This window comes from Bombina bombina, chromosome 6 (assembly GCF_027579735.1).
Source record: "Bombina bombina isolate aBomBom1 chromosome 6, aBomBom1.pri, whole genome shotgun sequence".
Taxonomy (NCBI): Eukaryota; Metazoa; Chordata; class Amphibia; order Anura; family Bombinatoridae; genus Bombina; species Bombina bombina.
The window spans coordinates 56299277-56323125 of NC_069504.1; the positions used below are offsets into that span (position 1 = coordinate 56299277).

General features: G+C 41.1%; 1 protein-coding gene across 1 annotated transcript in view; it reads right to left on the minus strand.

Annotated features, from left to right (window-relative positions):
• Positions 1–23849, minus strand: part of ANKRD16 (ankyrin repeat domain 16) — a 206269-nt gene that overhangs the window by 127476 nt on the left and 54944 nt on the right.

Sequence of the window (23849 nt, forward strand, 5' to 3'; positions counted from 1 at the left end):
AAGGTACTGACACGTGAGGAGAGTTAGACGGCATAACTTCCCCCTCGTTGTCTGGTGATAATTTCTTTACCGGTAAAGACTGACTTTTATTTAAAGTAACATCAATACAATTGGTACACATATTTCTATTGGGCTCCACATCGGCTTTTAAACATAATGAACAAGCAGATTCCTCTGTATCAGACATGTTTAAACAGACTAGCAATGAAGCTAGCAAGCTTGGAAATTACTTTCAATAAGTTTACAAGCAATATAAAAAACGCTGCAGCGCTTTTAAAAAACACAGTTGAATAACAATGAACTAATTCAGTTATAGCAAACAATTTTTAATAGTAAATGTATTAAATTAGCAGAGGATTGCACCCATTAGCAAAAGGATTATTAACCCCTCAATACCCAAAACGGATAATCAATTTAAGATTTAACGCTTTAATCACAGTCAAACACACTGTCACAGGTCTGCTGTGACTGATTACCTCCCTCAAAAATGAATTTTGAAGACCCCTGAGCTCTCTAGAGACGTCCTGGATCAAGGAGGAAGAAAGCAGGAAGACTGTGCTGGAATTTTAACTGCGCAACAAGGTGCTAAAAAAGGCCCCTCCCACTCATTATTACAACAGTGGGAGACCTGATATAACGGTTTCTATGCAGAAATATACGTTAGCCATATGGAAAAAAATCAAGCCCAAAAAGATTTATCACCAAAGTACCTCACAAAACGAATAACATGCCAGTAAACGTTTTAAAAAACAAACTTTTACAATGTCATGCAAAGTTATTTCTAAGCCTGCTACCAGTCGCTTCTACTGCAGTTAAGGCTTATACATTATTTCAGTATTAACAGTATTTTCTCAGTCAAATTCTAGTCCCTAGAAAATAACTCAACTGCACATACATTTATCAGCCTGATACCAGTCGCTACTACTGCATTTAAGGCTGTACTTACATCATATGGGTAACAGCAGTGTTTTCTTAGTCAATTCCATTCCCAGAAAATATTGTACTGCACATACCTCATTTGCGGGGGACCCCGCATGCTATTCCCATTATCTGAAGTTACCCCACTCCTCAGAATGTGCGAGAACAGCCAGTGGATCTTAGTTACGTCTGTTAAGATCATAGAAAACGCAGGCAGATTCTTCTTCTAATGCTGCCTGAGAAACAAACAGCACACTCCGGTGCCATTTAAAATAACAAACTTTTGATTGAAGAAATAAACTAAGTTTAAAAACACCACAGACCTCTCACAACGACCTATCTTTAGTTAGGTTGCAAGAGAATGACTGGATATGACATGTGAGGGGAGGAGCTATATAGCAGCTCTGCTTGGGTGATCCTCTTGCAACTTCCTGTTGGGGAGGAGAATATATCCCATAAGTAATGGATGACCCGTGGACTGAACACACTTAACAAGAGAAATAATTTTTTGGGGGTTACATGTCCCTTTAACTTTCTCTAGTGATGCTTCAATCACTGATGGTGAGCACAAGTGGACAGCTTCTGCCATATTGCTTAAAGGGGAAACTAAAGCCAAAGTGAACTTTCATGATTCCGAGAGAGCATGCGATTTAGAAAAGAAGTAAAAAAACTTCAAAATCTTTTTCTATGCAAACCTTTTGCAACACCATCTCCAACTGCTCATGTGTAAAAGTGAACAGTATATACATATGTGATTGTTTGATAGCTCTCACATGATACGGGGGGGGGGGTCAAATGGAATTTACCCCCCAAACAAAAATATATATTAATTTGAAATTCAAAGTAAGTGCTATTATTATTTATTTATTTATTTATTTATTTATTTATAAAGCATCAACAAATTCTGCAGCGCTGTCCATGGGTACAAAGATAAAAATACAACTATGATGCAACATTTTTAAGACACAGGACAACATTTTTCAAACAAATACAAGGGGAATTGAGGGCTCTATTCCCAATGGAACTTATGTATGTATAGGATACTTGTAAAGCACGGCTAATCCCCGGTAAGGGTCTCAAGGCGCTGCTCATTTTTATCAACCTCGGAAGGATGAAAGGCTGAGTGGACCTCGCCGGGGATCGAACCTGCAACCCTTGGGTTGTTACAGAGCTCAGCCACAGTGCATTAGCATGCTGACCTATCTGTCCAGCTTCTAAAAGTGTAGGAGAGTGGGAAACAGGAGGTTGGTACTGCAAAGGTGAGAATGATGTTAGTGCAAAGTTAGATGAGGGCAACTAATAGGCAAGGGGAATTTGTTTGTTACTGAGTTGGGTGATAGGCTTCCCTGAAAAAAAAAGTGCCATTTCATTGTCTTTTTATTATGCATTTGGCAATTATACAATTTTACTGTATTTAAAGGGACATAAAACAGGTTGGGATAGAGACAAAATATAATTGGGATAGAGACAGTGCCTCGCCATTAACCCTTTCTTTTACGTTTCTGAATTGTACAGCTCTAACTCCTCCCACACAATTCCTTCTATGGCTGTATCTATCTCCACCTTTGCGTTAACACTCATTATCTGCTGGCGCATGCCTAGAAGGGAATAAGCTGCTGAGAACTCAGTTGAAATACAATGCCTGTGTTTCTGATGCTAAACACTGATAAGGGGAGGTGGATCAGACTGCTCCAGACAGCATAGATTTGTAACTACTTTTGCTTATTTTTGAAAATTATTTTAAAATACTTGCCAGCAATATTTAAACATATTTTTAAGCAAACAATTTTTTACTTAATTAGCCCTTTTATGATATGCACAGATCTCAACATGTTTAGGTAACATGTTGCCCTGAGTCTGCCTAGCTTTACTCTTTAACAATGGATATCAAGACAGCAAAGCAAATTTGATTGGATATGTGATTAACAAAACGTTTTATAATATCCCTTAGATTTCCTTGAACGCCAAATACAGCAGGACTCTCTAAGGGGTTACCTCAAGATAACCAGTGACATAATCACAACAAAATAATTCTAAATACTCGTTTTACAAATTATTTATTCGGGAAAAAACCAAGGGTCTGTTTAAGGTAAATTTGCATGATGATGAGGTTGCACTATGAGCTTATAATTAAATGACCGCATGGCTATTGGCTAAGAGGTGAAAACGCCACCTCTTAGCAAAAAATGTTTTAGCCGTGGGCTGCTGAAGCAGCTAAGAACGGCGATCGTTTAAAACAAATAAAGGAGCTTTCTACATGATGTATCTTATACTTCATGAATGAAAGTCCCCTTTATTTGTTTCAATAGTCAGTCCTAGTGTTTGTACAACGCTAGGATTGCCTTTCACTTTAACTTGAAATGTGCTTTTCTCCAGGCTCAATACTTTGTAACATTAGCTCTATGGACAGATATGATTGCCTCTCACCTAATGTCCAATCAGGACACACTAAGGATTAATTAAACAATAAATGAGTACAAGGTACATTAAAGGGACATTCACATGGGTGCATTTAACCTTTGAATAGAAGCATTTCTGTAATAAACATGTATTAGCAAAAATGCTTCCAATAAAAGCTATAGCCATTTCAACAGTGTATTTAAGTATGCACCGTGCACCAGCATTTTAAATCCAGCACTTGCTCAGCGAGCCTAAGGTGTTTGTACCATCTGGTAATAACTCAATTTATTAATTGCTGATAGGATACAAGCCCCACTGGTGCTCTGAGCAGCTGCAGTATTTAAAATGCTGGTGCGCTGTGAATATCTAGCTATGCTTCATGTGCAGAGAAAAATGTTAACACTAAAGCAGTGATAAATATTACAAGAAGCATTTTTGACAATACATTTATGTTGCAGATATGTTTCTATTCAAAGATGTAATTCATCTAGGTGCATTTAAATTTTGACCGGAATGTCCCTTCAAGCACCTGTAGCTTTTGTGTAAAAACTGCCATTTGTCCCATGCAAAAAATAATTACAGGTCTTGTATATGCATGATGTAATTTTTTTTAACCCTTTAACTGCTGAGCCATTTCCACCCCTGTGCTGAGCTGTTTTGGAATTTTTAGATGCTTATCTATATATCATAGGGTGAGAAATCTACAACAAAATATATGAAAACATTTGTATTAAAGTTTTAATGAACAAGGTTGTAAACAATAGTTTGTGTTTTTTCTAAACTCTTTAGTCAAAAGAATAAGGGCTTAAACTCATATATAAATGAGGGCCTGTGATTATACTTATATAACTGGTGTGCACATAGGGACTCTACTAAATAAATGTACAGCTTAAATACTTACCCCTCCATCCAGTTCCCTTAAAGGGATATGAAACCCAAAATGTTTCTTTCACGATTCAGACCCAGCGTACTATTTTTAACAACTCTTAATTTACTTCTATTATCAGTTGTGCTCATTCTCTTTTGTATCATTTGGTGAAAAGCAGGGGCATAAGCTTAGAGCATTATATTTGCAAGAATGTGATCCATTTGCAAGCGCACTAGATGGCAGCACTATTACCTGCTATAAAGTGCTCAAGACACCTACCTAGAATATCATTGGAACAAAGCAAATTTGATAACAGAAGTAAATGGGAATCGTATGCTCTGTCTAAATCACAAAAGAACATTTCTGAATTTCATATCCCTTTAAGTTCTGTTAAGCAGCCTGACAATTTGTGATGTCACTGGTGCCAGATTGCCCCGGCTATACCAATATCTTTGGCCACCTTGTAGTGCCCTGATAGCGCACTAAAACCCTTGTGCAGATAGTGCCCCCTGTCGTCACACTCACTAAAGGGGTTAATTGAATATCTTTTTAATTAAGGCAACATAAAAACACAACTGAAAACGCATAGCAGTGTATTTCAAATATGTATGGAAACATTATTCACATATTCAACCTATCCCTTTCTACCGGTTCATTCCCATCTTCTTTCAAGCATGCGAAGGTCACCCCATCCTCAAAAAACCCTCTGTTGCCCCTAATTCTCCTGCAAGCTACCGCCCCATATCACTCCTTCCGTTAGCTTCAAAATTCCTGCAAAAACTAGTTTTCAACCTGCTTCCTGTCCTCCAACTCCTTGCTTGATTGCCTGCAATCTGGCTTCTGTCCCCAACATTCAACTGAGACTGCCCTCACCAAGGTAACTAACGATCGCCTGTCTGCTAAAAACCAACGGCCACTACTCTATACTTATCTTACTTGCCGTTCTGCTGCCTTTGACACAGTTGACTTCAAATATCACCTATATGCTGATGATACTCAGATCTACCTCTCCACCCCGCTCTCTGTCCTTCTTTCAATTCTCCCATCAGCGACTGCTTATCTGGCATTTCTTCCTGGATGGCTTCTCACCACCTAAAAATTAACATGTCCAAGACTGAGCTCCTTCTAACCCCCCCCCCACCCCCCACTCTACTCTGGTTTCTAACATTTCTATCACTGTTGGTGGCACCACTATCGCCCCATCACCCCAAGTCCGCTGCCTCAGAGTTACACTTGACTCCAATCTGTCCTCCATACCCCACATTCAATTGCTCTTTTCATCCTGCCGCAACCACCTGCGCAATATCTCCAAAATCAGTCCATTTCTGAGCGCTGACACCACTAAGTAACTAATCCACTCACTGGTAATTTCCCGACTTACTGTAATAACCTACAAACGCGCCTTCCGTTCTCCTGCCTCTCCCTCCTTTAAACCATCCTAAATGCCTCTGTAAGGCTAATCCACCTTTCCCGACGCTCTGTATCTGCTGCAAGTCACTTCATTGGCTCCCCATTCACAGCGGAATTGAACTCAAAACTTTCACCCTGACCTACAAAACCCTTACCAATGTTGCCCCCCACCTGTCCTCACTAATCAACAAATATACTCCAGCCCGCCCCCTATGATCCAACAATGACCTGCTCCTTGCATCTTCTACCATCACCTCCTCCCATGCTAGACTGCAGGACTTCTCTTGTGCGGCACCAACCCCGATTGAACGCACTACCTCGCGCTGTCAGACTTTCCCCTAATCTGTCCTCCTTTAAACGCTCCCTAAAGACATTTTTGTTCAGGGAAGCATATCAACCAACTAAGTAACAAATTAATTCCACTTACCTAATAGTTGCTCTCATCTAACTCTGCACTAACATAATTCTCACCTTTGCAGCACCCACGTCCTGTTTCTCACTTGCCTATCTTTCTAGATTGTAAGTTCCTATGGGAATAGGACCCTCAATTCCTCCTATATTTGTTTGATAAATTTTGTACTGTGTCTTTAAAATATTTTATCATCCTTGTACTTTTATCTTTTGTACCCATGGACAGCGCTGCAGAATTTGTTGGTGCTTTATAAATAAAGAATAATAATAATAGAACATTTTTAAAATATACATTTATTTGTAAAAAAAATTCTAGTAAGAGAAATCATGTGTTTCATTGTACAAATGATCAGACGGAGCAGATCACTTACACATCACTGTCCATTTCACATTTTACTTTTATGAGTGGTTAAAGGGACAAAATAGTCATAATTAAAATTTGCATTTCAATTCAGAATAAAATTATTTGCATTATAGTTGTATTAGCAAAACATTCTTCTTGTAAATATTGTCACTGTTTCAGCCACAAACACATGTGCACGTCCCCAAAACCAGCTCAGAGAGCAAGCGGTGATATGTATCATGTTGTAGATCAGTGTTTCTCAATCACGGTACCCCCAGCAAGCCAGGTTTCCATTATAGCTGAACCAGTGCACAGGTGAAGTGATCAGCTGATCAGTAACACCATGGTTACTAACCTGCTCTCAGCCATCAGCTGATCACTTCACTTGTGCACTGGTTCAGCTTTAATGAAAAACTTGCCTGTTGGGGTACTTGAAGACCGCGGTTGAGAAACAATGTTGTAGATGAATAAATTTGCATCATAAAAGCCCTGCCATTAAGTTATAGTTTCCCCGCTTCATGCTACACAGTGCTTAGGCCAGTGAAGTAATCATAGGAAAATAGACCAGGATGTATCTCTAGTCTGCTTTAAAATAACAAAACACCACACATTTTGCTATCAAAATGCCTTTAAAACATGTATCTTATTTGTGGCGATATATATTATCCATAAAGTATATAAACAATTGAATGTCCCTTTAAAGAGAAGCTTAAAAAACACAGAGTACAATTTGACATTAGAATCAAACATTTTTTGCTAAAAGAAATTTTGAATGTTCATTTTTATTTACTCAAATCTGTATACAATGACTTTGTGATGCTCTTCCTGCAGTTGTATTTAGAATCTTATGAAGCCTTCTGAGTTGGAGACATTTAATGGCAAATCTTATACAGCACAGGCATGTTCATGTATACAACAAGGTTATTTATAATGCTAATAAACACAAGAAAAACAGCTGAAATAATGAACTCACCTCCAGCTCCAACTAATGCCGGGTGTTGATGTACAGGGTGTGGACTAGTTTCCTTTGGTGACTCTTTGGTCCATATAAATTCCTGAGTTGCGTCTGGGGCTGATTGGGCCACCTCCGATAGCATTGGTGGGATGTCTGTGTCCACTTCCACCTTTGTAATCACTGGTTCTTCTAACGCATAATATGTCTTTGGCAATCCCTCCTCTTCTTCTTCAAAATGACTCTCTGCAGAGGATGCCCATTCCCCATCAGAATCAAAGGAGTCCAGCCCTCCCATGCCAAGGATGACCTCTGGAGCAAAGGTACGGGCAGCCATCTCCTCTACACTGGTCAACCCAGTACCTACGTTTCTGCTGCTCCCAGTCTGTAGTGACTGACGGTGGATTCGAGCCAGCTTTGTTCTCACTTTCCTGCGCAGATCATGCCATCTCTTCTTGACATCAGTCAATGTGCGATGAGTAACGCCTTGTGCATTGATGCGTGCCAGCACCTCAGCCCACTTCTCTTGCTTCCAGGTGGCTATTGCAGTTGAGTTCTGAGTTCCAAATAGAACCTTGTGGTGCTGACTGAGTTCCTCTGCTAGAATCTTCAGCTCTTCTGGGCTAAACTTGCGCTTTCTCTTCCGGGCAGGTGGCAACTGTTGTGTTGTTGGTGATGCCTGTGATGAGGAAGGCTATGATGGGGAGGCTTGCAAAATCACATCTTAACATATTTATGCAACAGATCCTATTAAATAGACAGTTCACCCAAAAAATCTTCCCTTTAATTTGTTCCCAATTATCCATTTTGCCTGGAGTGTATTAAATTGTTTACAGATAGCTCCTTTACCTTTATATCAGCAATTGATATAGCTGAATTTGTCTATGGTATCCCTACCCATACTGAAAGTTTCTATACTTAAGTATTGGCTATTAAAAAGCTGTGTAAACATAGCCAGCAGAAGAACATACACTCCCAGTGGGAGTTTTTGAGATTGTAGGTGAGATAAGTAATAAAATATTAATTTCCAATTGTTCTCTCTAAGGATTGGGATTTGGTATACAAACGGAGATAAGCATGTGTGTGTAGAGAAAGCGATAACATAAGGATATCTGCAAGCTTATTCCATTTTGATGGGTTGTGGTGTCAAAGAATAAAACCAGCTATTTCATAAACAAAATGAAGCCTTAAAAGGGACACTAAACCCACATTTTTTCTTTCATGATTCGGATAGAGCATACAATTTTAAGCAACTTTCTAATTTGCTCCTATTATAATTTTGTCTTTATTGGAAAAAGCAGGAATGTAAAGCTTTAGAGCTGGCCCATTTTTGGTTCAGAACCCTGGAAAGCGCAACCCAGGTTCTGAAACTAAAATGGGCCGGCTCAAAATCTTTAATTCCTGCTTTTTCAAATAAAGATACCAAGAGAACGACGAACAATTGTTAATAGGAGTAAATTAGAAAGTTGCTTAAAATCACATGCTCTATCTGAATCATTAAAGAAAAAATGTGGGTTTAGTATCCCTTTAAGAAGCCATTTCTCATACATTTTGTACTCAGCTGCTGGGATCACAAGTCATTGGAAAAACAATTTTACAGTATACTGCCCCTTTAAAACTCTTCTCACTTGTCCTATTGTAAAAATAATTAATCTAGACTAAAGATCTTTATTATCTGAAGTTAGTAAGTTACAGATGTACCCATCCAACAGCAATACAGAATTTATTATCTCTATTTATATTGAATATTTTTGGTTCCAGTTTAACAGGACATTACATAATTTTTGTCTTGCTGCAAATAAAACAAAATTTATGCTTACCTGAAAAATTTCATTCTCTTGTGGTGTATCCAGTCCACGGGTTCATCCATTACTTGTGGGATATTCTCCTTCCCAACAGGAAGTTGCAAGAGGACACCCACAGCAGAGCTGTCTATATAGCTTCTCCCCTAACCCCCATCTCCAGTCATTCGACCGAAGACAAGTAAGAAAAAGGAGAAACTATAGGGTGCAGTGGTGACTGTAGTTTAAAAAATAAAAACACCTGCCTTAAAGTGACAGGGGCGGGCCGTGGACTGGATACACCACAAGAGAAAGAAATTTATCAGGTAAGCATAAATTTTGTTTTCTCTTGTAAGGTGTATCCATTCCACGAGTTCATCCATTACTTGTGGGATACCAATACCAAAGCTTTAGGACACGGATGAAGGGAGGGACAAGGCAGGCACTTAAACGGAAGGCACCACTGCCTGTAAGACCTTTCTCCCAAAAATAGCCTCCAAGGAAGCAAAAGTATCAAATTTGTAGAATTTAGAAAAAGTATGAAGCGAAGACCAAGTCGCCGCCTTACAAATCTGTTCAACAGAGGCCTCATGTTTAAAAGCCCATGTGGAAGCTACCGCTCTAGTAGAATGATCTGTAATTCCTTCAGGAGCCTGCTGGCCAGCAGTCTCATAAGATAAACGGATTATGCTTCTCAGCCAAAAAGAAAGAGAAGTTGCCGGAGCCTTTTGGCCTCTCCTCTTTCCAGAGTAGACAACAAACAATGCAGATGTTTGACGAAAATCCTTAGTAGCTTGCAAATAAAACTTTAAAGCATGAACCACGTCAAGATTGTGTAACAGACGTTCCTTCTTTGTAGAAGGATTAGGACACAGTGACGGAACAACAATTTCCTGATTGATAGTCCTATTAGATACTACCATAGGGAGAAACCCAGGTTTGGTACGCAAAACTACCTTATCTGCATGGAAGATCAGATAAGGGGAATCACACTGCAAGGCAGATAACTCTGAAACTTTTCGAGCCGAAGAGATAGCTACGAAAAACAGAACTTTCCAAGATAAAAGCTTGATATCTGTGGAATGCAAGGGTTCAAACGGAACCCCTGGAAGAACTTTAAGAACTAAATTTAAACTCCATGGCGGAGCAACAGGTTTAAACACAGGCCTGATTCTAACCAAAGCCTGACAAAACGCTTGAACGTCTGGAACATCAGCCAGACGCTTGTGCAAAAGAATAGACAGAGCAGAAATCTGTCCCCTTAAGGAACTAGCCGATAATCCCTTTTCCAACCCTTTTTGGAGAAAAGATAGTATCCTAGGAATCATGACCTTACTCCACGAGTAACCCTTGGATTCACACCAATGAAGATATTTACACCATATCTTATGATAGACTTTCCTGGTGACAGGCTTTCGAGCCTGAATCAAGGTATCAATGACCGACTCGGAGAAACCACGTTTTGATAAAATCAAGCGTTCAATCTCCAAGCAGTCAGACGCAGAGAAACTAGATTTGGATGTTTGAATGGACCTTGGAGTAGAAGGTCCTGCCTCAGCGGCAGAGTCCATGGTGGAAAGGATGACATGTCCACCAGATCTGCATACCAAGTCCTGCGTGGCCACGCAGGTGCTATCAAAATCACAGAAGCTCTCTCCTGCTTGATCTTGGCAATCAGACGAGGGAGGAGAGGAAGTGGTGGAAACAAATAAGCCAGGCTGAAGGACCAGGGCACTGCTAGAGCATCTATCAGCGTTGCCTGGGGATCCCTTGACCTGGACCCGTAACGAGGAAGCTTGGCATTCTGACGAGACGCCATCAGATCCAGTTCTGGTTTGCCCCATAGTTGAATCAGCTGGGCAAATACCTCCGGATGGAGCTCCCACTCCCCCAGATGAAAAGTCTGCCGACTTAGAAAGTCCGCCTCCCAGTTCTCTACTCCTGGGATATGAATAGCTGAGAGATGGCAAGAGTGAACCTCTGCCCATAGAATTATCTTGGAAACCTCCATCATTGCCAGGGGACTCCTTGTTCCCCCCTGATGGTTGATATAGGCTACAGTCGTGATATTGTCTGACTGAAATCTGATGAATCTGACCGCAGCTAGTTGAGGCCAAGCCTGAAGAGCAATGAATATCGCTCTTAGCTCCAGAATGTTTATCGGAAGGAGGGCCTCCTCCTGAGTCCACGAACCCTGAGCCTTCAGGGAATTCCAGACTGCGCCCCTGCCCAGAAGGCTGGCATCTGTCATCACTATAGTCCACTCTGGCCTGCGGAAACTCATTCCCCTGGACAGATGGACCCGAGATAACCACCAGAGAAGAGAATCCCTGGTCTCTTGATCCAGATTTAACAGAGGAGACAAATCTTTGTAGTCCCCAACCCACTGATTTAGCATGCAAAGTTGCAGTCGTCTGAGATGTAGGCGGGCAAACGGAACTATGTCCATTGCCGCTACCATTAGGCCGATCATTTCCATACACTGAGCTACTGACGGCCGAGAAGTAGAATGAAGAGCACGGCAAGAAGTTAGAAGCTTTGATATCCTGACTTCTGTCAGAAAAATTTAAATTTCTACCGAATCTATCAGAGTTCCTAGGAAGGAAACTCTTGTGAGAGGAGAGAGTGAACTCTTTTCTCTGTTCACCTTCCACCCGTGACACCTCAGAAAGGCCAGAACAATGTCCGTATGGGACTTGGCGATTTGAAAAGTCGACACCTGGATCAGGATGTTGTCTAGGTAAGGAGCCACCGCTATGCCCCGCGGCCTTAGAACCGCCAGTAGAGACCCTAGAGCCTTCGTAAAGATTCTTGGCGCCGTGGCTAATCCGAAGTGAAGAGCCACAAACTGGTAATGCCTGTCTAGGAAGGCGAACCTGAGGAACTGATGATGATCTCTGTGAATCGGAATGTGGAGATAAGCATCCTTTAAGTCCACGGTAGTCATATATTGACCCTCCTGGATCATAGGGAGGATAGTTCGGATTGTCTCCATCTTGAAAGATGGGACCCTGAGAAATTTGTTTAGGATCTTGAGATCCAAGATTAGTCTGAACGTCCCCTCTTTTTTGGGAACTATAAACAAGTTTGAATAGAAACCCTGCCCCTGTTCCTCCCTTGGAACTGGGTGGATCACTCCCATAACCAGTAGGTCTTGAACGCAACGTAACAATGCCTCTCTCTTTATCTGGTTTGCAGATAGTTGTGAGATGTGAAATCTCCCCTTTGGAGATGAACCTTTGAATTCCAGAAGATATCCCTGGGAAACAATCTCTAGTGCCCAGGGATCCTGGACGTCTCTTGCCCAAGCCTGAGCGAAGATAGAAAGTCTGCGCCCTACTAGATCCGGTCCCGGATCGGGGGCTACTCCTTCATGCTATCTTAGAGGCAGCAGCAGGTTTTTTTTTTTGGCCTGCTTCCCCTTGTTCCAAACCTGGTTAGGTCTCCAGACTGGTTTGGACTGGGCGAAATTTCCCTCTTGTTTTGTATTAGAGGAAGCTGAAGCTGCGCCACTCTTGAAGTTTCGAAAGGAACGAAAATTATTCTGTTTGGTCCTTAACTTATTGGACTTATCCTGAAGAAGGGCGTGACCTTTTCCTCCAGTAATATCAGAAATGACCTCCTTCAGACCAGGCCCGAATAGGGTCTGTCCCTTGAAGGGGATGTTAAGAAGCTTAGACTTTGAAGTAACGTCTGCTGACCAGGACTTAAGCCATAGCGCCCTACGCGCCAGAATGGCAAAACCTGAATTCTTAGCAGTTAGCTTGGTTAAATGAAAAACGGCGTCAGAAATAAAGGAATTAGCTAACTTAAGAGCTTTAATCCTGTCTAAAATATCATCTAACGGGGTCTCCACCTGTAGAGCCTCCTCAAGAGACTCAAACCAAAAAGCTGCTGCAGCAGTAACTGGGGCAATGCATGCAAGAGGCTGGAGACTAAAACCCTGATGTATAAAAAATTTCTTAAGGAGACCCTCCAATTTTTTATCCATAGGATCTAGGAAAGCACAACTGTCCTCAACGGGGATAGTTGTACGCTTAGCTAGGGTAGAGACTGCTCCCTCCACCTTAGGGACCGTGTGCCACGAGTCCCGAATGGCGGCATCTATGGGAAACATCTTTTTAAAAGCAGGAGGGGGAGAGAACGGCACACCTGGTCTATCCCATTCCTTAGTAATAATTTCCGAAAACCTCTTAGGGACTGGAAAAACATCAGTGTAAACAGGCACTGCAAAGTATTTGTCCATCTTACACAATTTCTCTGGAACTGCAATGGGTTCACAGTCGTCCAGAGTTGCTAAAACCTCCCTAAGCAATAAGTGGAGGTGTTCAAGCTTAAATTTAAACGCTGTCATTTCAGAATCAGACTGAAGCAACGCCTTCCCTGAATCTGAAATGTCACCCACAGATAGAAGCTCTCCTGCCTCCGCTTCTGAGTATTGTGAGGGTATATCGGACACAGGTATTAAAGCGTCAGAAAGCTCTGTATTAGTTCTAGCCCCAGAGCTGTCTCGCTTTCCTTGTAACCCTGGCAGTTTGGACAATACCTCTGAGAGGGTAGCATTCATAACTGCCATGTCCTGTAAGGTAAAAGAATTAGACGCGCTAGATGTACTTGGCGTCACTTGAGCGGGAGTTATAGGTTCTGACACATGGGGAGAGCTAGATGGCATAATCTCCCTTTTTTCAGTCAGAGAATCCTCTGGAGATAAATCTTTAAACGCCATAATATGGTCTTTATAGTTTATAGAAATTTCAGTACATTTGGTACACATTCTAAGAGGGGGTTCCACAATGGCTTCCAAACATATTGAACAAGGAGTTTCCTCTATGTCAGACATGTTTAACAGACTAGTAATGAGACAAGCAAGCTTGGAAAACACTTTAATAAAGGTGAAACAGCAATTAAACAAAAAGGTTACTGTGCCTTTAAGAGAAAAAACTAGCACTTAAACTGCAAAACAGTGTAAAAATATAGTAAAGTTTTCGAAATTTTTACAGTGTGTGTAAGGGACTAAAGCAACATTGCACCCACTTGCAAATGGATGATTAACCCCTTAGCCCCCAAACCGGATTTAAAAAACGTCAACCACCGGTAAAAGACAGTTGAGCACCTTGCCACAGCTCTGCTTAGGCTCCTACTTGCCCTCAAATACGATTTAGAGAAGAAATAAACCCTTTATAATGGTCCTCAGATGCCAGAGGACTCCTCTAGGGAAGCTGGATGTCTCAGTCTGAAGGAAACTGCGCATCTAAAGCGCGAAAATAGGACTCTCCCACCATGTACTGGATGTCAGAGGGGCCTTAAGAAAATACTCCTAGGAGTATCTGACTAGCCATGTGGAAAACTAGGCCCCCAATAAAGATTTATCTCCCTCAGAGAAAAAACGTCCTATTTATGAAACATGTAAACGTTTTGTCACTAAGTGATATGAGTATTAACATGAGTATTACCCTGTTTTGTAAGCATGATCCCAGTCGTTGTTAAATCACTGCATCTAGCTTACCTCAAATACACAAGGCTCTGTCAGTATTTTCTAGAACTTATTCATCTCTCTAGAAATAAAAATACTGAACATACCTCAAAGCAGGTAATCTGCAGACTGTTCCCCCAACTGAAGTTTTCTTTCCATACTCTTCAGTTATGTGTGAGAACAGCAATGGGCCTTAGTTACAAACCGCTAAGATCATCAAACCTCCAGGCAGAATTATTCTTCTAATTTCTGCCTGAGAGTAAAACAGTACAAAGCCGGCACCGTTTAAAAATAACAAACTCTTGATTGAAGGTAACACTACACTAAGTCACCACATATCTCTTGATACTTCCTATCTTGTCGAGAGTTGCAAGAGAATGACTGGGGGTGGGGGTTAGGGGAGGAGCTATATAGACAGCTCTGCTGTGGGTGTCCTCTTGCAACTTCCTGTTGGGAAGGAGAATATCCCACAAGTAATGAATGAACCCGTGGACTGGATACACCTTACAAGAGAAAAGAAAGTTATTTTAAAATGTATTTAAAGAAATAGATGTTACTGTGATGAAAATAAAAATACTTTTTGTCTTTATGCTTGTTAATGTGTCTGCCAGTATAGCTGTGGGGTTAACAGTAACTAACAATAACTCTAGCGAAGTTATGAACATGCACTTTTTAGTTTCACGTTAAAGAGACAATGAAATCAAATTTAAACGTTCATGATTCAGACAGACCATGCAATAAAAAATAAAAAAAAGAGTAAACCTAGCTAGGCTCATAGGAGCTCAGGAGTGCGCACAAGTCTTTAGCATTCTATGGCTGCAGTGTTTACAACAATGTATAACAATACAAAGGGGTTAGCATTTTGGAGTTGCAGAGAACTGCTGGTTCACAGCAGAAACTGCCACAATCAGCAGGGGCAGTCATGCAGATGGGTTGTGTGACCAACACTGTTGATTGGGTCAGAGGCAGTTTCTGCTTTGGATCTGCAGTTTTATATGGTTCCCAAGTGATACTTTAACTATGTGTTTAACCTTTTGCCATGGGTTAAACACACAGCATTGCAGGGTCACTAGTGTTAAAATGAAATGCTCTAATGAATTAGAGCATTTTGTTTTTCAACTATAATGGCCATTTTTTTTGTACTGTCCCTTTAAATGTACATGAAACTCAAAATGCAATGTTATTTGTGCATAACACAAATTATAGCAAAAATGCTTTTAGTAAACGCTATTACTGTTTTATTGATAGCTTTTACTATGCACGGAGCATATGCACATATGCCCTCCGCACCTAAATTCAAATACCGCACTGCTCAGAGAGCATATATTGCATTGAGATAGGGAAAGCGGTGTTTGTATAAGAATGTGTCAGGAATATTTATATATGCTAAGTGTATCGGAAAAATCTCTTTTCAAAATGGAAAATGCGTATTTCCATTTTGAGAAATAATTGTATTAGACATGTGCATTTGTTTTCTACGAATGAACATTGGATATTCATTTTCGTTTTAACAAAATAAAAATCCGAATGAATGAATCAAAAAAATTAAGGAAACACAAAAAAATACCGACAAAAATCATCGGTATTAATTTGTTTCCTTACATTTTTTTAAGGGGTTAATACTTTAACGCGCTCTGTGGAGAGCACTTGCCAGATCCCAGCCGCGCTAACAGGAGGCTTAACGCACTCGACTCCCAGAACCTGAACTAAAGTTAGTGTAGGTCCTGGGAACCATGAGCATTACGCTGTTAGCGCGGCCAGGCTTTCGGGTTAGTATTGTAGCTGCAGGGGAACTTTTCACCTGTAGCTTTAAACATTTACATTAGTTATAACGAAAACGTATGTAAATGTAACTGTAATTCAGTATTTGTTTAGTTTTAAACTAAACGAATACCGAATAGTGCAGCCAACAAATATTCGGGGGAACTAATATAACTGAATATTCGGTATGAAAATTTCGGACAAACTGAAAATGTCTTGGCTGCACAAGTCTAATTTGTATCTTATAACAACTCTGTTTCATTGTATACTCAGCTCTGTATCCGGTACTACAACATTTTGCAGCTCTATACAAATAAATGATAATAATAATATTAATAATAAAGGGACATTAAACACTTTGAAATGGTAATATAAAATGATAAATCACACACACACACACACATATATATTTATATATTTATAAAGACTCTATATTTTTATGTTTTACTTTGTCCCCTTTTCCTGTAACAACATTCTGAAATTGTGAGCTTTTCAGTTCCTGTTAGAAATGGAACTGCAGAACACTGTTAAATCCAGCACAGCCATTGGCTGCACACTCTAGTGACATATTTGTAACTGTCTCTAATTGGCCACAGCAGAGAAGGTAACCTAAGTTACAATATGGCAGCTACCATTGTTTTATAGACACTAAAACTTTACACTTCTTTTGTCAATGTTTAAATGTTTAAATTTATAATAATAAGACTTTAAAAAATACATCTACTTTTTATTTTCAGACTAATTTTTTCCTTAAATACATCATTCAATCTAGCATTTATGTAGTGTGTAATGTTCCTTTAACAACTGATAGCAACAAGAACAATCTCCAGAGCATTTTTGTTGCTAGAACCTATTCTTAAAGGGATAGTCTAGTCAAAATTAAACTTTCATGACTCAGATAGAGCAGCAATTTTAAGCAACTGTCTAATTTACTCCTTTTATCAACTTTTCTTCATTCTCTTGGTATCTTTATTTGAAAAAGCAAGAATGTAAGCTTAGGAGCCAGCACATTTTTGGTTCAGCATCTGGGTAGCACTTGCTGATTGGTGGCTACATTTAGATCAGCAATCACTACCCAGGTGCTGAACCAAAAATGGGCAGGTTACTAAGTATACATACTTGCTTTGTCAAATAAAGATACCAAGAAAACAAAGAAAAATTGATAATAGGAGTAAATTAGAAAGTTGTTAAACATTGCCTGCTCTGTCTGAATCATGAAAGGTTTATTTTGACTAGACTATACCTTTAAGTTCATTACTGGATTCTGATCTAGCCCATATAGTTTATTTTTAGCTTGAAACTAAGCATTTTTTTAATGACAAAGAATTACTTTATCAATATATGAATGCTGCTAACATAAGGGAGTCCATATTTAGATTTTGTTAATTTTTGTTAGATTTTAAAAGCAAAAAAGGTAATGCACTGTTAAAGGGACAAGAAACACATAATTTTTCTTTCATTATTCAGGTAGAACTTTAAACAACTTTCAATTTATTTCTGATTCATTCTCTTTGTATCCTTTGTTGAAGAGCAGCATTGCACTACCAAGAGCTAACTGAACACATCAGGTAAGCCAATGACAAGAGGCATATATGTGCAGCCACCAATCAACAGCTAGCTCCCAGTAGTGTTTTCTACCTCTGAGCCTACCTAGGTATTCTTTTCAATAAAAAACAAAATTTATGCTTACCTGATAAATTCCTTTCTCCTGTAGTGTGGTCAGTCCACAGGTCATCATTACTTCTGGGATATTAACTCCTCCCCAACAGGAAGTGCAAGAGGATCACCCAGCAGAGCTGCTATATAGCTCCTCCCCTCTACGTCACACCCAGTCATTCGACCGAGAACCAACGAGAAAGGAGAAGCCAAAGGGTGCAGTGGTGACTGGAGTATAATTTAAAAATTTAGACCTGCCATACAAACAGGGCGGGCCGTGGACTGACCACACTACAGGAGAAAGGAATTTATCAGGTAAGCATAAATTTTGTTTTCTCCTGTTAAGTGTGGTCAGTCCACGGGTCATCATTACTTCTGGGATACCAATACCAAAGCTAAAGTACACGGATGACGGGAGGGACAGGCAGGCTCTTTATACGGAAGGAACCACTGCCTGAAGAACCTTTCTCCCAAAAACAGCCTCCGAAGAAGCAAAAGTGTCAAATTTGTAAAATTTGGAAAAAGTATGAAGAGAAGACCAAGTTGCAGCCTTGCAAATCTGTTCAACAGAAGCCTCATTCTTAAAGGCCCAAGTGGAAGCCACAGCTCTAGTAGAATGAGCTGTAATTCTTTCAGGAGGCTGCTGTCCAGCAGTCTCATAAGCTAAACGTATTATGCTACGAAGCCAAAAAGAGAGAGAGGTAGCCGAAGCTTTTTGACCTCTCCTCTGACCAGAATAAACGACAAACAGGGAAGACGTTTGTCGAAAATCCTTAGTTGCCTGTAGATAAAATTTCAGGGCACGGACTACATCTAGATTGTGTAGAAGACGTTCCTTCTTCGAAGAAGGATTAGGACACAAAGATGGAACAACAATCTCTTGATTGATATTCCTGTTAGTGACCACCTTAGGTAAGAACCCAGGTTTAGTACGCAGAACTACCTTGTCTGAATGAAAAATCAGATAAGGAGAATCACAATGTAAGGCAGATAACTCAGAGACTCTTCGAGCCGAGGAAATAGCCATTAAAAACAGAACTTTCCAAGATAACAGCTTGATATCAATGGAATGAAGGGGTTCAAACGGAACACCCTGTAAAACATTAAGAACTAAGTTCAAACTCCATGGTGGAGCAACAGTTTTAAACACAGGCTTGATCCTAGCCAAAGCCTGACAAAAAGCTTGAACGTCCGGAACCTCTGACAGACGTTTGTGTAAAAGAATGGACAGAGCTGAAATCTGTCCCTTTAAGGAACTAGCGGATAAACCCTTTTCTAAACCTTCTTGTAGAAAAGACAATATCCTAGGAATCCTAACCTTACTCCATGAGTAACTCTTGGATTCGCACCAATATAAGTATTTACGCCATATTTTGTGGTAAATCTTTCTGGTAACAGGCTTCCTAGCCTGTATTAAGGTATCAATTACTGACTCAGAAAAACCACGTTTTGATAAAATCAAGCGTTCAATTTCCAAGCAGTCAGCTTCAGAGAAATTAGATTTTGATGTTTGAAGGGACCCTGGATCAGAAGGTCCTGTCTCAGAGGCAGAGACCAAGGTGGACAGGATGACATGTCCACTAGATCTGCATACCAAGTCCTGCGTGGCCACGCAGGCGCTATTAGAATCACCGAAGCTCTCTCCTGTTTGATTCTGGCAATCAATCGAGGAAGCATCGGGAAGGGTGGAAACACATAAGCCATCCCGAAGGTCCAAGGTGCTGTCAAATCATCTATCAGAACCGCTCCCGGATCCCTGGATCTGGACCCGTAACAAGGAAGCTTGGCGTTCTGTCGAGACGCCATGAGATCTATCTCTGGTTTGCCCCAACGTCGAAGTATTTGGGCAAAGACCTCCGGATGAAGTTCCCACTCCCCCGGATGAAAAGTCTGACGACTTAGGAAATCCGCCTCCCAGTTCTCCACTCCCGGGATGTGGATTGCTGACAGGTGGCAAGAGTGAGACTCTGCCCAGCGAATTATCTTTGATACTTCCATCATTGCTAGGGAGCTTCTTGTCCCTCCTTGATGGTTGATGTAAGCTACAGTCGTGATGTTGTCCGACTGAAACCTGATGAACCCCCGAGTTGTTAACTGGGGCCAAGCCAGAAGGGCATTGAGAACTGCTCTCAATTCCAGAATGTTTATTGGCAGGAGACTCTCCTCCTGAGTCCATGGTCCCTGAGCCTTCAGAGAATTCCAGACAGCGCCCCAACCTAGTAGGCTGGCGTCTGTTGTTACCATTGTCCAATCTGGCCTGCTGAATGGCATCCCCCTGGACAGATGTGGCCGAGAAAGCCACCATAGAAGAGAATTTCTGGTCTCTTGATCCAGATTCAGAGTAGGGGACAAATCTGAGTAATCCCCATTCCACTGACTTAGCATGCACAATTGCAGCGGTCTGAGATGTAGGCGTGCAAAGGGTACTATGTCCATTGCCGCTACCATTAAGCCGATCACCTCCATGCATTGAGCCACTGACGGGTGTTGAATGGAATGAAGGACACGGCATGCATTTTGAAGCTTCGTTAACCTGTCTTCTGTCAGGTAGATCTTCATTTCTACAGAATCTATAAGAGTCCCCAAGAAAGGAACTCTTGTGAGTGGAAAGAGAGAACTCTTCTTTTCGTTCACCTTCCATCCATGCGACCTTAGAAATGCCAGTACTAACTCTGTATGAGACTTGGCAGTTTGAAAGCTTGAAGCTTGTATCAGAATGTCGTCTAGGTACGGAGCTACCGAAATTCCTTGCGGTCTTAGTACCGCCAGAAGAGCACCCAGAACCTTTGTGAAGATTCTTGGAGCCGTAGCCAATCCGAATGGAAGAGCTACAAACTGGTAATGCCTGTCTAGGAAGGCAAACCTTAGATACCGGTAATGATCCTTGTGAATCGGTATGTGAAGGTAAGCATCCTTTAAATCCACTGTGGTCATGTACTGACCCTTTTGGATCATGGGTAGGATTGTCCGAATAGTTTCCATTTTGAACGATGGAACTCTTAGGAATTTGTTTAGGATCTTTAAATCCAAGATTGGCCTGAAGGTTCCCTCTTTTTTGGGAACCACAAACAGATTTGAGTAAAACCCCTGTCCGTGTTCCGACCGCGGAACCGGATGGATCACTCCCATTAGTAAAAGATCTTGTACACAGCGTAGAAACGCCTCTTTCTTTATTTGGTTTGTTGACAACCTTGACAGATGAAATCTCCCTTTTGGGGGAGAGGATTTGAAGTCCAGAAGATATCCTTGAGATATGATCTCTAACGCCCAGGGATCCTGGACATCTCTTGCCCAAGCCTGGGCGAAGAGGGAAAGTCTGCCCCCCACTAGATCCGTTCCCGGATCGGGGGCCCTCAATTCATGCTGTCTTAGGGGCAGCAGCAGGTTTCCTGGCCTGCTTGCCCTTGTTCCAGGACTGGTTAGGTCTCCAGCCTTGTCTGTAGCGAGCAACAGCTCCTTCCTGTTTTGGTGCAGAGGAAGTTGATGCTGCTCCTGCCTTGAAATTACGAAAGGAACGAAAATTAGACTGTCTAGCCTTAGGTTTGGCTCTGTCTTGAGGCAGGGCATGGCCTTTACCTCCTGTAATGTCAGCGATAATTTCTTTCAACCCGGGCCCGAATAAGGTCTGCCCTTTGAAAGGTATGTTAAGTAATTTAGATTTAGAAGTAACGTCAGCTGACCAGGATTTTAGCCACAGTGCTCTGCGTGCCTGAATGGCGAATCCGGAATTCTTAGCCGTAAGTTTAGTTAAATGTACTACGGCATCCGAAATAAATGAATTAGCTAGCTTAAGTGTCTTAAGCTTGTTTGAAATCTCATCTATAGTTATTGAGTCAAGAGTCTCTTCCAGGGACTCGGACCAAAAAGCGTCCGCGGCCGTGACAGACGCAATACATGCAAGGGGTTGCAATATAAAACCTTGTTGAACAAACATTTTCTTAAGGTAACCCTCTAATTTTTTATCCATTGGATCTGAAAAGGCACAGCTATCCTCCACCGGGATAGTGGTACGCTTAGCCAGAGTAGAAACCGCTCCCTCCACCTTAGGGACCGTCTGCCATAAGTCCCGTGTGGTGGCGTCTATTGGAAACATTTTTCTAAACACAGGAGGGGGGGAAAAGGGTACACCGGGCCTATCCCACTCCTTAGTAATTATCTCTGTAAGCCTCTTAGGTATAGGAAATACGTCAGTACTCGCCGGTACCGCATAGTATCTATCCAGCCTACATAATTTCTCTGGGATTGCAACGGTGTTACAATCATTCAGAGCTGCTAATACCTCCCCTAACAGTACACGGAGGTTTTCGAGTTTAAACTTAAAATTAGAAATGTCTGAATCCATTCTATTGGGATCAGAACCGTCACCTGCAGATTGAATCTCTCCGTCCTCATGTTCAGCATACTGTGACGCAGTATCAGACATGGCCCTATTATCAACAGCGCACTCTGTTCTCACCCCAGAGTGATCACGCTTACCTCTAAGTTCTGGTAATTTAGCCAAAACTTCAGTCATAACATTAGCCATATCCTGTAATGTGATTTGTAATGGCCGCCCTGATGTACTCGGCGCTACAATATCACGCACCTCCCGAGCGGGAGATGCAGGTACTGACACGTGAGGCGAGTTAGTCGGCATAACTCTCCCCTCGTTGTTTGGTGAATGATGTTCAATTTGTACAGATTGACTTTTATTTAAAGTAGCATCAATGCAATTAGTACATAAATTTCTATTGGGCTCCACTTTGGCTTTAGCACATATAGCACAGAGATATTCCTCTGAGTCAGACATGTTTAACACACTAGCAATTAAACTAGCAACTTGGAAATACTTTTCAAAGCAATTTACAAATAATATGAAAACGTACTGTGCCTTTAAGAAGCACAGAAAAAAAGTTATGACAGTTGAGAAATAATAAACTTGAGAAACTATAACATCAAATTCTTTCCGGTAAAAACACAATTTTAGCAAAGGATTGCCCCCATTAGCAATGGATAACTAACCCTGAATAGCAGAAAAAATGTACAGAAAATAAACGTTTTTTTTTTTATCACAGCCAGTCACAATCTCACAGCTCTGCTGTGAGTGATTACCTCCCTCAAATTAACTTTTGAAGACCCCTGAGCTCTGTAGAGAGAGCCAGTCACAATCTCACAGCTCTGCTGTGAGTGATTACCTCCCTCAAATTAACTTTTGAAGACCCCTGAGCTCTGTAGAGACGAACCGGATCATGTAGGGAAGACAAGAGACTTCTGACTGAATTTTCTGATGCGTAGCAAAAGCGCCAAAATAGGCCCCTCCCCCTCACACACAACAGTGAGGGAGATCAGTAAACTGTCTTAAATTAAATAAAACGACTGCCAAGTGGAAAAAACAGTGCCCAAAACAATTTTTCACCCAGTACCTCAGATAATTAAACGATTTAACATGCCAGCAAAAACGTTTAACATCAAATAAATGAAATGTCATTAGAAAGCCTGTTGCTAGTCACTGCAAATTAGGCTAAAGTCTTATGCATACAGTATTATCCCAGTGAAGTGCCATTCCCCAGAATACTGAAGTGTAAATATACATACATGACAGCCTGATACCAGTTGCTACTACTGCATTTAAGGCTGAGCTTACATTATATCGGTATGGCAGAATTTTCTCAGTCAATTCCATTGTCAGAAAATAATATGCTGCTACATACCTCTTTGCAGGTTAACCTGCCCGCTGTCCCCTGATCTGAAGTTTACCTCACTCCTCAGATGGCCGAGAACAGCAATATGATCTTAACTACGCCGGCTAAAATCATACAAAAAACTCAGGTAGATTCTTCTTCAAATTCTACCAGAGAAGGAACAACACACTCCGGTGCTGTTATAAAATAACAAAC